The 14,903-nt window shown below is 38.9% G+C and overlaps 1 pseudogene; it reads right to left on the minus strand.

Moving 5' to 3' along the window:
• The window catches only part of LOC149158180 (putative polygalacturonase At1g80170), a 32,252-nt pseudogene extending 18,730 nt beyond the window's left edge, over positions 1-13,522 (minus strand).
• Between the last annotated feature and the right edge of the window lie 1,381 nt (positions 13,523-14,903).

Raw genomic sequence — 14,903 nt, forward strand, 5'->3', positions numbered from 1 at the left:
CCGGGTTGACATTAAATTAAACTCTAATTTGCATCCGCATTTTAGACCACACAATTACCATTCAACAACATCTCACTCAAACAAAACCCTTAAGGAATGTCACGAGGTGTGAAAACTTGTAATGAACATTGCAATGTGATGTTACCGTAGATGAACGTAGCAATTTGACAAAGTGCAACAATGAGCCGGATCTTGGGGGAGGCCCCCAAGATCTAAAAAATTGAAATGCCAGGAAAAAAGAAAAAAGACGAAGAAAAAAAAGAAAAAAAAAGAAGAAAAGAAAAAAAGAGAGAGAACACACAGCAAATAAAACCACAAAGAAACTTTTTTTATTAAAATAGATAATAATTGCTAAAGCTACATTATGATGGACAATATGTTCTTTTACAAAATGTGACTTGTTACTTATAGTCTTTTTTTAGTTACAATACCACGGCTAAATTCCATGTGTGGGTAAATACCATGGGTATATGCCACTTACAATACCATGGGTGGATGAATACCATGGGTATATGCCACATACAATACCATGGGTGGATGAACACCACGGGTGAATGAATACCATGGGTGGATAAATACCATGGGTGAATGAATACCATGAGTAGATGTCACTAGATGAATGCCACAAAGTGACATAATCATATGGGAACATCACAATTTAACATAATCCTCGATGAAAATGACCATGTGATGAACATAACCCAATGTTACATTCTGATGAACATACCTAATGCCTTAATCTAGCATAACTATCAATTAATGTCGCAATGTGTTGAAAGTAAGCATATTCAACCTTAGTCAACCATGTCCATATTAACCCTTTACCAAATAAACAAGTCATGGTTAACATAATTCAACCATGATAAGCATTGTTATATGAAAAAACCTTTGAGGAACTTTACAAACTAACAAAATCCCTGAAAAGCATGACATTGTAAAATAACAATTCATGAACATAGTGATTTCGCATTACTAAACCAAGATAAATTTCACAATGTGATTGAAAATAACGCAACCTTTCTCCAATATCACAATGTGATAACCTGACATCACTAGAACATTACTAATGATGCTTTGTGATGAACATAACCCATCACTAGAACATTCCTAATGTTGATTTGTGATGAACATAACTTGACATTGCAATGTGATCAACATATGCACAAGGTTGCAATGTGATGAACATATCCAAATGTTGAAGTTGGACATAACCCTTCACAAACATCACATTGTGATGCAGTCCAACATCACCCAACGTCACAATGCGAAAAACATATCCCAATGTCACATTTGAACCTATCTATTCACAAACATCACATTGTGATGCAATCCAACATATCTTGGTGCCACAATGTGTTGAACATAAACTTTCACAACATCACATTGTGATGTAATTCAATATAACCTAACATCACATTGTGATGAAGATATCCCAACATTATAATGCAATGGACATGCCCCAATGTCACAATGTGAAGTACATGACCAAACACCATAATATGGAAAACATAGCCAAACATTGTTACGATATGAATATAATCTGACATCACAACATGATAAACATAACCCTATGTCATTGTGTGAGAAAGATAACTAAACATTGCAATATGATGAACATATCCCCATTTTACAATGTGACAAACATGACTTTACATCTTAATGTGATGAAAAAACCCCTACATTGCAATGTGATGACCATAACATGACATCACATTGTGACAAACATAACCTTATGTCATAATGTGTTGAACAAAATCTAGCATTGTAATGTGATGAACATAACCCAATGTCATAAGCTAACCATGGTCATACATAGTCAACTGAGGACAATCAAGATAACCCATGGTAAACATGGTCTTTCATAGTCAAATATGGTCTACCTTTTCCAATTGTACTCAACCATAGTCAACATGATCAACCATAGAAAACGATATTCAATCATGATTAACATGGGAAACAGTGGAAAAATGGTTACCATTATCAACCATGGTCAACCATAATCAACTATAGCCTTTCATGGGAAACCATAATCAACCATAGTTGACCACAATTAAACATGGTCAGATGTAGTGATACATAGTCTACATAGTCAACCATAGTCAGCATGGTCAAATATGGTCATCTATAGTCTATCATGGTAACCCTTGGTCAACCATTATCAACCATGGTCATGCATCGTCCACTATGCCCAACCATCGCCGCCCATGGTCAACCATTATCATCCATGTTCAACATGGCTTTCCATAGTTGATTTTGGTTTTCCTCGATTAACCATAGTGTTATAGACATTTTTGGGCCCTACAACCCCAAGCATGAAATGTCCATAAACCAAGGGCTCCTAAGTCCCTAAAAGTGTTGTTCTAACTCCTAAAGGAACAAGGTCAACAGATTACAACTTCTCCCAGAAGTTCTCCATGAGAAACTGCTCAGAATTGGTCAAAACAGGATCATTGCAGCTGCTCCACTGGCTAAGTGCGTTGCATCTCACCCAAATACACTGTGAGGGTGCGTTGCATTTCAAAAGTCCCTTCTATGGGGTGCGATGGGTGAGAAATGACAAATGGCAGTGTCATTCCGCGAGGTGGAGAGGCAATGGAAGCTTCCAGAATCTTCTCCTGTGACACTTGCCTCACTGAATTCGACCAAGGATGAGTAAGAGGCCCTCAGTCTCCAAGTGGAAGCAAGAACTATCAGAGAGAAGACACTAATCAAATCACAAGCTGACTCATCCCCCTTACAGATATCTATATATGGATCCCTCATCCCAGAGATCCGAAGGCTGGAATTTTGCATATTGTAAGGAATTGTTGTTGGTTTCCTGAGACAAACATCAGATTGTTGGGTGATCTAAGCTTTGTTTGAGGTGAAGAGGGGCTTCTTTGCTGGGAGGTTGATGCTGGGTTAGAACAACCGGTTGTAACTCCTCTTGGCTCTTTTCTTGTTTATCAATAAAAGCTATTTGAGTTTTCCTCCATGCTTTTGTGTCATTGATGCTTGTTACATTTGTATGGTCAATTTACATCTGACCCTAGATTGTTTATGATTATAGATCCATGTCTTTGTATAGTGCTATGCTTCTGTGATCTTACAGGTACTTTGTGAAGCTGGGCGTTCAAGGGAGCAGGTAGCTGAGGACTATCAAAGAAGAGAGGGATCAAATCAGGAGATTGGCGCAAGACAGAGGTTGGTCTTTCTGTTCCTCTCTATCTATAATTCATAAAGGAAGAACAAAAGTAGCTTTTCTTTGTTTGTTTCTAAGGCAGCTGTCACACCTTAGTGGGATAGAGCAATTCTAAATAAACTCTTTTCCCTGTAACAAAATGGCAACTCCCCACTGGGGAACTAATTAGTTTGTTTGTTTATCATTCTTTGTTGTTTGTTTCATAAACTTACAAGTAGCATTCGAACTGCATTTGCCATAACAAATTCAAAGTAGACAACTGCTACTTCAATCCATCTACTGGATCTGTTTATGATTTAAACAACTGATTCACAAACAATCTGATTGCCCTTGTGATAGCTCTTAGATCCTCCTTAGATCTACCCCTGATTGTTGCATTACTGATTGCTTTTTGCTCGGCCAAAACCCAAGAACTGAACTGCAGACTGTGACCCGGAACCCGAACAGAGTCTCGTTTCTGGCCCAACGCAGGTACTGTTCAAAGATTCTGAATTTCAGCGAACTTCCTGAGTGGACAACCTGCACTGCATTTCAGATTCTCTGTGTTACAGGTGCGCTGATCAGACTAGCTCTATGCAGTTGTGGCTTCTATGGTTCATTCTTTCCAGTTCTATTCCTGAATTTTGCTACATGTGATCAGTATATGTCTGCTTGAAACCCCTTTTCCTTGCTGTTATTCCGCCTCCTTTGTACAGAAGGACTATAGATGTTTTTTGTGTGTTTTTTGAGTCGTTTACAGTTCTTCTTTGCAAAAGTAGCGTAATCGTATTGTCGTCCTTTGATTTGAAACTGTCGCAAGTGTCGATTTCAATCATAGGAAAAAGTTTAATTGCTGTTAATGGTCGATTATCCTGTTACTGTTGCCTTTGGTCTGAATTTGTAATTTTCTAGTGTCGAGAACAAGTATTCATTTCAAAATCGTAAGGTGTTGTGATCGTCTCCATTTTTTGATTTCGAAAAGAAACTTGTTGATATTTGTCGTTTGAAAAGAAATTCAGATTTGTGCATCAACTTTCTTTTTAGCATTCATATACTAAGAAAGTCGAAAACAAATACGTGCATGTGCATTTGCATATAGACAATCTGATTGGCTTGATTTAGGAAAGTGCATTTAGAGTGTGCTCTTTGCTCTTTGTGAAAAGATTTTGTCTTTCTTTTCCCTAGTAGCTAGGATTTTCATTGCATAAAGGAGATAAAAAGTTTGTTTATCATCTTAGATTGCATTTTAGGAATTACATCTATATCTCGTGGTGAACCCGAAAGGCAAACTTCATAACCAAGATCAACTTAAAATAAATTCAATGAATCTAACAACGCTTTGGAACTTAAAGCACAACATTTAGAAGTCTGGGCTAGAGACGTATTCCGGCGTCGTAAAGCCTGGTAACTATTGTTCTCACTGATGGTTGGGTGATTCCTCCATTTTGAGACGAGAAGTGCCAGTACGGACTTGTGCTCCCACGTACCATCGAGTATATTTTGGGAGACCCCAATAGGCTTAATCCTTTATCCATAGGAAGCCATGTCTGCAGCCCTATCGATCGCAATGCACTGAACACAGCATTCGGGAAGATTGATTGCCGTACCGTAAAAAGTATTCTGCAGTTTTTCGATTGGTTTGGTAATCCCTCTACCTAGATTTCCAGAGCAGTCCCTTTCGTTCCTTTTCATACTCCTTAACGGAAAAGGTCCATCTGAGCACTTGTCACTTCAGGCTCATTAAAAATCGAAGGAGACTAGAGTCATATTTTGTTTTTTCTCGTCTCTTAAAAACTGAAAAAACAAGTTGTGTCAAAGCGTCTAAAATTTATTTTAAACGGAATATTCATTACCCTTTCCTACGTTGATCTTGGGTTGAGAAAATGGAATCCACCAACCAAGGAATTCCCCTTGGAGGAAATCCTAGTCCCTTCTCCTCTTGGGGAGATGTTGGTGCCCTCATATGGCCACATTGTCGCTTCCAGGACTGACAATTGGTTTGCCTGTATGGCTCTTCTCAACCTCTTTCGTTCAGAACACCACAATTCCTGAACAATCGAATCAGCAATTAGACGAGTCCAAAGTTACCCACCAACCTTCTACTTCCTCTAATTCTTCCTCTCCTCCTTCCTCTTCGCTTGATGGGGCTGGTAAAGCCAAAAGTCAAGTACCTAAGGAGAAGAAGGAAAAGAAGAAGAAAGAGAAGAAGAAGAAGGAGCCAAAAGCGAATGGGGGCAAACGAGTGTCGTCTAGCGAAAAACCACACACCGCACCGACTAGGTCTAAATCTCCATGTGTCATTTGCAAAGGAGATCACTATCACAGAGATTTTCCTTGCATCCCTTGGATCTTAAGGGACTGGTCTCCTCGTTTGCACAACCCGGTGTCGTCAACCTCTGATGATCATGTTGAAAACACACCGTCAACTAGTGAAAGTGAAGCCCCAGGACAAAAAGGAAAATATAGATTTCCTTGCAAACTGTGCGAAGGCAATCATGCCGTCCACCGTTGTCCCTTCATAGACAAAGCTAAAAGAGTTTTGGATGATCGTCCGGTTTCACCGTTACGACTTCCTCCTGGATATAAAAAACTCTTGCCGAGTCTGTCACTAGTTGAAAATCTGGTTGGCCCGCTCAGGTGGTCGGCCGAAACATCTATCATTGAAGATAAACCATCTGAATCCATACCAGACGAAAGTCAAAAGGTCGAGGCGGCAGTTGACCCAGTCTTGCCTTCAGAGGTTCCATCTTCAGATGATACAGTCACCGAAGAGAACAAGGATGACACCGTCCAAATTCTTTTCATAAGCACAGACTCCAACGAACATGGGGGCAATTTACCCGTTCCTTTACCGCAGGAAGGAAGTTCGTCAAAGTCGTACCCGGCCGTCTATTCGGTCCCACCTCCAAGCAACCTAGTTGTCTCCTTCGACTGGAATCAACTAGGCAGACCCCGTTTACCAGCTAATATACCATTCCAAATCATTGTTCAAATATATAGAATGGTTATGGCTGGTACCATCATAGATGAAGGGGCTTCTATGAGTATCCTTTCCTCAACTGCTTGGAAAGCACTTGGTATGCCATCGCTTTTGCCTGAGATGAGAAATCTAACAAGCTTTGATAAACGAACCAGTCGACTGTTAGGGATCCTTCCCGATGTGCCCATAACATTGAGAGGGAAAACCATTCACATGAACGTTATGGTAGTTCAAGGACCCCTGGATTACAATCTACTCCTTGGACGAGACTATATTTATTGCATGAGAGCCATTGTCTCATCACTCTTTAGAGTGATGTGTTTTCCACACGAAGGAAGAGTGGTCAAGCTCGTAGACCAGCTTTCATTTCCCGGATCACGCATAGCAAATAGTCATATACCATCCCTGAATGGTCTTTTCACGCAAGAAATGTCTCAATCTCTAGTCTGTCCTCCCAATGAGCGCGAGTGATTCGGGGGGACATGACTGAAACCTAGGGGGCATGCACCCTGGTCTGCTTCGGCAGGAAAACTTCGGGTATAGGGTAGGTTTCCGCGAGAGAATATGACTAGTCTGTACCCCCGTCCGTGAATGGAAAAGGGGGTTATTCTAGAACAAGATTCCCTTGTCAAAGTTATGTGAGTGGAGTAGCCTCCTTCACTCACCTTTGTCTATTTCGGTAGACATCGCCGAAGAAGTGTTTTGTTTGCGCTGTAAATGGAACAATCTTTGGTAACCTGTAAGAGGTAGGCCTCTCTCAGTAAAACAAATGTTTTAATGGACTAAAGAAGGGGTAACCTTGAAACTCTGTTTTATACCTGGGGGCATGCAAGCCTTTTGGCGTGCAAGCGAAGAGCAACTATTTATTTTTTAAATTTGTAGGACCTCTAACCCTTTAAACTCGTAGGATTGGTCATCTCCTAACTTGCATAAAGAAAGGATGTGGGGCAAAACTCTAAAAGTTGTCGTTTTATATGAGACATTCTTATCACACGACTGGATTAATCGAGCAGTTTTAGCACATAGTTCAAGCTCATTAAAAAATAAACATAAGACATGAGCAAATGTTTCCCCCCGCGTTTAAGCTCGTTAAAAAATGAACTATTCCCCGGTAAATAACCATCGTGAATGTAGTACTTCAGCCGTTAAAGCCTTGGTCGTGTTTGCACCGTCACCTCCACTTTTTCATTGGCTGATCATTCACCTCCATTTGATTGTTTACCCATTTTGAGGAACAACTGCGAAGAGTGATTTCACTAGCCATCCTTGTGACACTGCTGTGATTGGAAAATTCCAAACCCTACCTGGAATCAGTTGCTACCCGTTTTATCACTCGTTCCTCAAAAGACGAGTCTCCTTTAAGCTCTTTTCAACTGACTCGTAAAATATGAAAAGATTGTCGAGCCATTGGCCTCTCCAGCTTGTTAAAGGGACAGGAAGTGCTATCCCTCCTCTATATTTTAATCTTTTTGGACTTGAGGGATTATTACACAAAAAGATCGAGCGCTTGTTTTGTTCGGCTCGTTAAAAGTATCGAAAATTCATCCCTTCTGTATTGTTTTATACTTTTTCGGACTTAAGGGATTAGATGATGAAAAGGGAATTTTGGAGTTACCTTTACGTCCCTTTTCAGACTCTCTAAAATTGAAAAGGACCAAGTCATATTTGTCGTTAAACTCGTTAAAAAGATTAATAGCGACAAACTTTTTTATAGACGAGAACGAGTTTCACTATCGCTAGGCTCGTTAAAACATAGCGATGGGTTTTACCGAAGGGCAAATTATAGAACAAGCATATGTTATCCTCCTCAAGCTTGACAAAAATAAAGAGGTACTGGTCAGCAATGACCAGGGAAAATTGGGAAGAAAACTTAAAGAAACTTTGTTGGTAGCAAGTTGCTCTTGAACATGACACTTCCACTCCGTGTTCGAGTCGAGTTGGGTTGTTTCATTCACCGGTCACATCACCATGGTCACGCCATACCATCCAAATTTGGGGTTAATGCTACCAATCCATCACATCAGTGTCGCCGATATGTTCAAGAGAAGTCATTCAGAGAATTCACCTGTGTCTCACCCACTACCATACATTATACTCCATTCTTTCATGACCGCCACCCTGAACCTTATATCACCATATCATTTTCACCTCCATTAAAATAATTTGCTCCGTTCCGTGTCATTGATGTGGGATTCATTAAGGCCCTCCTGTGACAGATCACTTCTTGTCGACATCAGCTCATTATCCAAGAAGTTGATCTAGGAACACCCCATTCAGTACTTTGAAGCTTGCATGCCTCAATGGCAAGTTTCTCACTTCTGGCGACAGGTTTACATCAATGGCCTTCGACCGAAAGATTTTGCTTGGTGTTCGACGCCAAGTCCTTTATTCACACCACGTGAAATGTACTGCAGTACCTTGAGGGTCATTATCATTATCGGTGATTCCTCTTGCGCTTGTTAACAGTTTACATCATTGACTGGTAATCAAGCAATGTCTTTCCATGTTCGATTTTCAGAACATTTCTCACATGGATCGACTTGTACTTCGAGTGAAGATCGGACGAGATTGAAGACCCCGGATCTAGTTTCATCCATCCAGGCTGCGATATATATTCAGGGAAATAAAGACATTAAATATACATCATTGCTACGTAGATAGTCATCCACTCAAAAGGATGATGGCTCTATCAGAATCATCAATCTACACTCAGATGATTGTCTGTCCTATGTACATGAAAATGAATTTATAAAGCTGAGCATGGGAATGCCCAACTCAGCTAGATCATGAAAATAGTATGAAGATAATGTATTGTACTGTATCTTATTACAGGTCTCCTCCCAGCATTGAAAGAACTTCAGATCCTCATAATAAAGCATTTCACCTGACACCAAAAGATTAACGGCCTCATACTTTAGGGGGCAACTGTTATAGACATTTTTGGGCCCTACAACCCCAAGCATGAAATGTCCATAAACCAAGGGCTCCTAAGTCCCTAAAAGTGTTGTTCTAACTCATAAAGAAACAAGGTCAATAGATTAGAGCTTCTCCCAGAAGTTCTCCATGAGAAACTGCTCAGAATTGGTCAAAACATGATCATTGCAGCTGCTCCACTGGCTAAGTGCGTTGCATCTCACCCAAATACACTGTGAGGGTGCATTTCATTTTAAAATTCCCTTCTGTGGGGTGCGATGGGCGAGAAATGACAAATGGCAGTGTCGTTCCGCGAGGTGGAGAAGCAATGGAAGCTTCCAGAATCTTCTCCTGTGACACTTGCCTCACTGAATTCGACCAAGGATGAGTAAGAGGCCCTCAGTCTCCAAGTGGAAGTAAGAACTATCAGAGAGAAGACACTAATCAAATCACAAGCTAACTCATCCCCCTTACAGATATCTATATATGGGTCCCTCATCCCAGAGATCCGGAGGCTGGAATTTTGAATATTGTAAGGAATTGCTGCTGGTTTCCTGAGAAAAACATCAGATTGTTGGGTGATCTAAGCTTTGTTTGAGGTGAAGAGGGGCTTCTTTGCTGGGAGGTTGATGCTGGGTCAGAACAACCGGTTGTAACTCCTCTTGGATCTTTTCTTGTTTATCAATAAAAGCTATTTGAGTTTTCCTCCATGCTTTTGTGTCATTGATGCTTGTTACATTTGTATGGTCAATTTACATCTGACCCTAGATTGTTTATGATTATAGATCCATGTCTTTGTATAGTGCTATGCTTCTGTGATCTTACAGGTACTTTGTGAAGCTGGGCGTGCAAGGGAGCAGGTAGCTGAGGACTATCAAAGAAGAGAGGGATCAAATCAGGAGATTGGCGCAAGACAGAGGTTGGTCTTTCTGTTCCTCTCTATCTATAATTCATAAAGGAAGAACAAAAGTAGCTTTTCTCTATTTGTTTCTAAGGCAGTTGTCACACCTTAGTGGGATAGAGCAGTTCTAAATAGACACTTTTCCCTGTAACACATAGTCAACCATAAGTAACTTTGTGCAAGTAGTCAATTATGATCAAATCCTCATCAACCATAGTCAACCATATATAACCATGGTCAATCGTAATAAACTCTCTTCAACCATATTCAATCACAGTCATCCATAGTTGACAATAGTCAAACCATATTCTACCCTCGGCAAACATAGTCAACAATAGTCAACCATATTTAACCAAGGTTAACGACAGTCAACCATGGTCTATTAACCCTTCCCACACATCAATCATTACCTAGAATCAACCACATAAGTAAAAGTGGTTGATATATGCATATTGACACCATTTTCAACCCTTAGAACACTAATGGTGCTAGTTAGCATATATCAACCATGTTACTTGTGTGGTTATTTCTAGTTATGCCGATAGACATCCCCCAATTGAACAATGACAAATTAATCTTTTTTTAATCAAAATATTTATTTTATGGTCATAAATGAAAGAATTTATCATATTCTCATCGTCTCTTTTATATCAAGGAATAGAATTTCAAATATTAGTTACCTTACATCTCTAAATCTAGTTTTACCTTTTCATGTTTACTTAATACAATCATGACATTGCATGAAATAAGAAATGCAGCCTATAAATACATAGGTGTATAAAAAAGAAAAAATAATAACAATCCACAAATATTAACTACATTTACTTATATGATTATGTATATAATTATGCCAATTATTACTTATTTCATAAATTATGTATAGCCATGAATCCTTGTTGGAGCACCTTGTACATGGTTTTTAATTTGGTGAGCTAAATGAACTTTACCATTTGAAGGGGCTATAAGTTATGTGGATTTTTTTCTAGGGCTCATACGTTGAGCATGCAAGTTTAGGTTAGCAAAAATGGATTCATCATAGTGTGTCGCTTCTATTTCAAAATGTCTTTAGGAGCAACGCCAATTTTTTAAGTTAATTTAAACTACATTATAAATTTTCAATCTTTAATATTTAGGATTTGAGTGATCCCTAAACATTAAACTCTTGGTAATGAATCCTTAAAATACTAGTTATTTTCATACAAAGACTAGTTATTTTTTATGGTTTATCATCATCTATTCTCTAAGAAACTATGATTATCCAATAGCTCTCTTGTGACTCTCTGCACTTTGTGGTGGCTCAGAATGATGAATTACTAGTCTCCAGAGGAAAGAATGAACAGACATAAAACATACTTTCCAAGTCTTGATTCTGAGCCCATTTGTTGTATTCTGGAGAAAGGCACCATGTACCATCACACCAACCACCTAGGCCTTTCCGCTACCCTCACCTAGGCTTCCAATACTACTGATATGAAGGGTTGCCCATGTAATTATAGGATTTTTCAATGAAATTATAGATTCTGATAATTTTATCTACTTAGTTCAGATTACCTGATTCCATGACTTGGTTCGCAAGTGATGTTTTCAATACAAATGTTAAATGAATTGCTTACAATGGAAATACAATCATCCCCTGCATTAGAATTTAAACAATCTTCAGAGCTCCAAAGACAAATTATTGAGTCATGGTAAGAAACTATTGAGACCTATATGCAACCACTGAGACAAATTTCTCTTGCAAGATCAAGGTCCAACTTTAGAACAAAACATACTAGTCAAGTTAGTGTTCCTGTTCCAATGGAATTGGAAGACCCTAATATTTAAATATCAACACAAAGAATGAATTTTGAATCCTACGCAGAGCTAAGGAAATAGAAGTAAATGGCCTTGTCGAGATACATGTTCTAATAATGGTATTCCTAATCACCACATCTTTGGAAGCACTGACATGAATGCCATTTGTATTAGAACTATGACGAGGTGCAAGAACCTTGAGATGGGTTGCTTCTACCCAACACATTTTCTAAATTTTATATGCATTTGTTGACTATTCTCTACAATTAGGTTCATCATTCTTAGATTGTTGCATAATTTGAATCTGATTTCCTGAAAGAATCAAACTTTCTATAGTCTAAGTCCATTCAGACTACCACACAACATTGTAATTTCATAAGCACATTGCATCGCAGTTGGTTTTCTTTTATTACAAATTTAGAAGACATCAAAATTCTTTTTCTCTTGTGGGTTGAGCTTTGAAAGGAAAAAGGGGCAGAGGAGGTACATACAGTTGGAGCTGATTAACATGGATGCAACAGAGAAGAAAAAAGTTTGTCATGAACTTATATATTCAATGCAAACTAGCTTAGATTTTTCTTTACTCTTTCTGCCACAAATTAAGCTAGAAATGAGAGGGCCAAAAGGAAGGCCAAAATTAGGGATTAATGCAAAAGAGATTTAATGAAGATGAGAGTTTCTTCGTTTACGTTTGTTTTCTTGCTTTTGCAATATTATGCCCACCGTTGCTCTCCACTACCATAAAATGTCCCTCCCCCATCTACTGTCATGTCATCTACTTCCTTAAAATGAAGCCATTGCCTTTTGTTTGATCCATACCAAACCCTGGGATCTGCAGGGGCAATGATTGTTCCAGACACCTAGAGAAGCCAAATTGCATAGGAAAACAATATGAATTTGACACATATCAAAATTGAAATCCCATCTAAGTAATCTCTACAATAAAAGATGGTACCTGCATAGTCAAGGCGGATTTGCAGGGACCGGAGAATTTGATGGGCTTCACAAGATACCTCTTTCCATGGGGCATAAGGAAAACTGCAAGAGCCGATGAACAAGCCTTTCTCCATGCATTCTTAAATTCCTGAAACAAACCAATCATCATAATTCACTAGTATTCTGGAGCTAAGTGCTCCAGAGCAAATCCATCCATAATGCCCAAAGGAAAATATTATACTACAGATCAAATTTATGAAGCCATCAACTATTTATGCTGAAAATTTTATGGGCTTTATTTCTATTATTTGGGTCTCCTAAATATATGAGTGACAATATAAAATACGCATACCCAAAACGAAATCCTCCTTTACACAAACATATATATGGATCAGTAACCAAAAGACAGCAAGTTACCCACTGCACATTCCAGTCAGTCAAAGCTAATACTAGTAAACCCTCACATCAAACAAACATCAAATAATGGATTAGAATGCCTTAGAATTAGTGGGAAATGCAAAATCACCTTGGTGTCTCCATTCTCTTCATCTCCTTTAACTCCAAACTCATCTACACATAGTACATTATCGGATCTAGGCACCCAATCATTCATTTCAAAATTAGAAGTGTCTTCATTATTGAATTGGTGCACCAAATCAATGGTTTGAGCTAATAGGGTACAAGTTTTCGTTTCAACTGATAACAGCCAGAGTAGTCCTTGACTATTTCTATGCATACATATTGAAATTGAATCGCCTTCAATGTAGGTTTTCTTGCATTTACCACATAAAATAAGGAACAAGAACAACAATGCATTTAACTGAATACTCTTCTCCATTTATAATGTCAAGCTTATCTCAGCTGCAGGTAGGTTGACCACCTCTACGTGGCAAAATGGGCCCCTCCATCTCCGTCACGGTCTTCGTTAATAATCTATCCAATGTCGTGCCCGAAAAATTTTGGAAATTCTTCCGAGTTGGGTAAGTGTCAGTATATGTCGAATTAATTGTCAAGTTAATGTTGCCAGTGACAGGTCTTGATCCCTTTCCAATCCCCAACTCCCCCCAAAATCAGTTCAAATCATCCATTTCCGGCAGCAATTTTTCAATTCTTGTGGGTATCCTTTCTTCAAAGCTGAGGCCTGCAATTCTATGCAGCGATATGGAAGAAGCAATGATGAATAGATGGAGCTTTGAGTCACTGAGATACGCTTGCAGCGAATTGGGCTTCTTCCATATTATCAACCACAGAATCAACACGCATCATCTTCCAAGTTTTGGCCAGAAATCTCGGTATGTTTATTTTTTTTCTCAAGATGGTTATGAAAAATTAAAACCTCTACTTATGAAGTCACCCATATCCAGAATAAGTATTTGATAGTTTTTATCATGTCTTGCAGAGAGACGATCCAGAAATACATGTCCAAGATGAAAGACCTGTCACATAGAATGTTGAAACATATTATGTACAGTTTGGGTGTGGACGTGGGTAAGCACTACAGATCAGTGCCCTTTGACAAGTTTCTATGCATGAATTGGTATTGTAACCGAAACGTTGAAGCCTGATTTGCTGAGGAGATTTTCTACAAAGCTCATACAGATCTAGGTTGCCTTATCATTCTCTACCAAGATGATGTGGGTGGCCTCCAGATCCAAACAAAGGAAGGAGAGTGGGTTGATATCCAGCCCATTCCTGGATCATTCGGTCACTCTTTACAAGTGAGAAACTAAACTATTTTTTGTTTTCCAGACTATTAGAATTGGGTTGTAGGGGATATTCAAACAAATATTGATTTAAATATTAATTAGAATTAGGTTGTAGAGGAATATTCAAACAATAGTTAATGTAAATTTGAATGGCACATTTGGAGTAATGGCAAATACAGCAGCTCAAAGCACCCAGTGGTTCACGGCGAATCGAAAAGGAACAGGTTGTCTATAGACTTCCTTTTGTTATTTTCACTTCCTTTTTTTATTTTCAGAGGAAGCAGAAATTGTTGCTCCCTGAGAACTGATCACCTAGGAGCATCGCCAACTATACAAAGCAGTTACAACAACTCGAGATCTCAAGCTGCATGCGATGGAAGTATTGGCAAATCTGTCACTGACCATGGGTTATTGTGAATGGCTTAACCGTTAGAGTTTCAATTGACCATGATGTTAACACAACAGTGTGCATTGGACTTCTGTTTTAATAATTTAATAATGAACTAAACGTTG

The sequence above is a fragment of the Pinus tabuliformis genome, chromosome 5_2, assembly GCF_031772625.1.
Source record: "Pinus tabuliformis cultivar Carrire ecotype Pingquan chromosome 5_2, CPIR1, whole genome shotgun sequence".
NCBI classification, from domain to species: Eukaryota; Viridiplantae; Streptophyta; class Pinopsida; order Pinales; family Pinaceae; genus Pinus; species Pinus tabuliformis.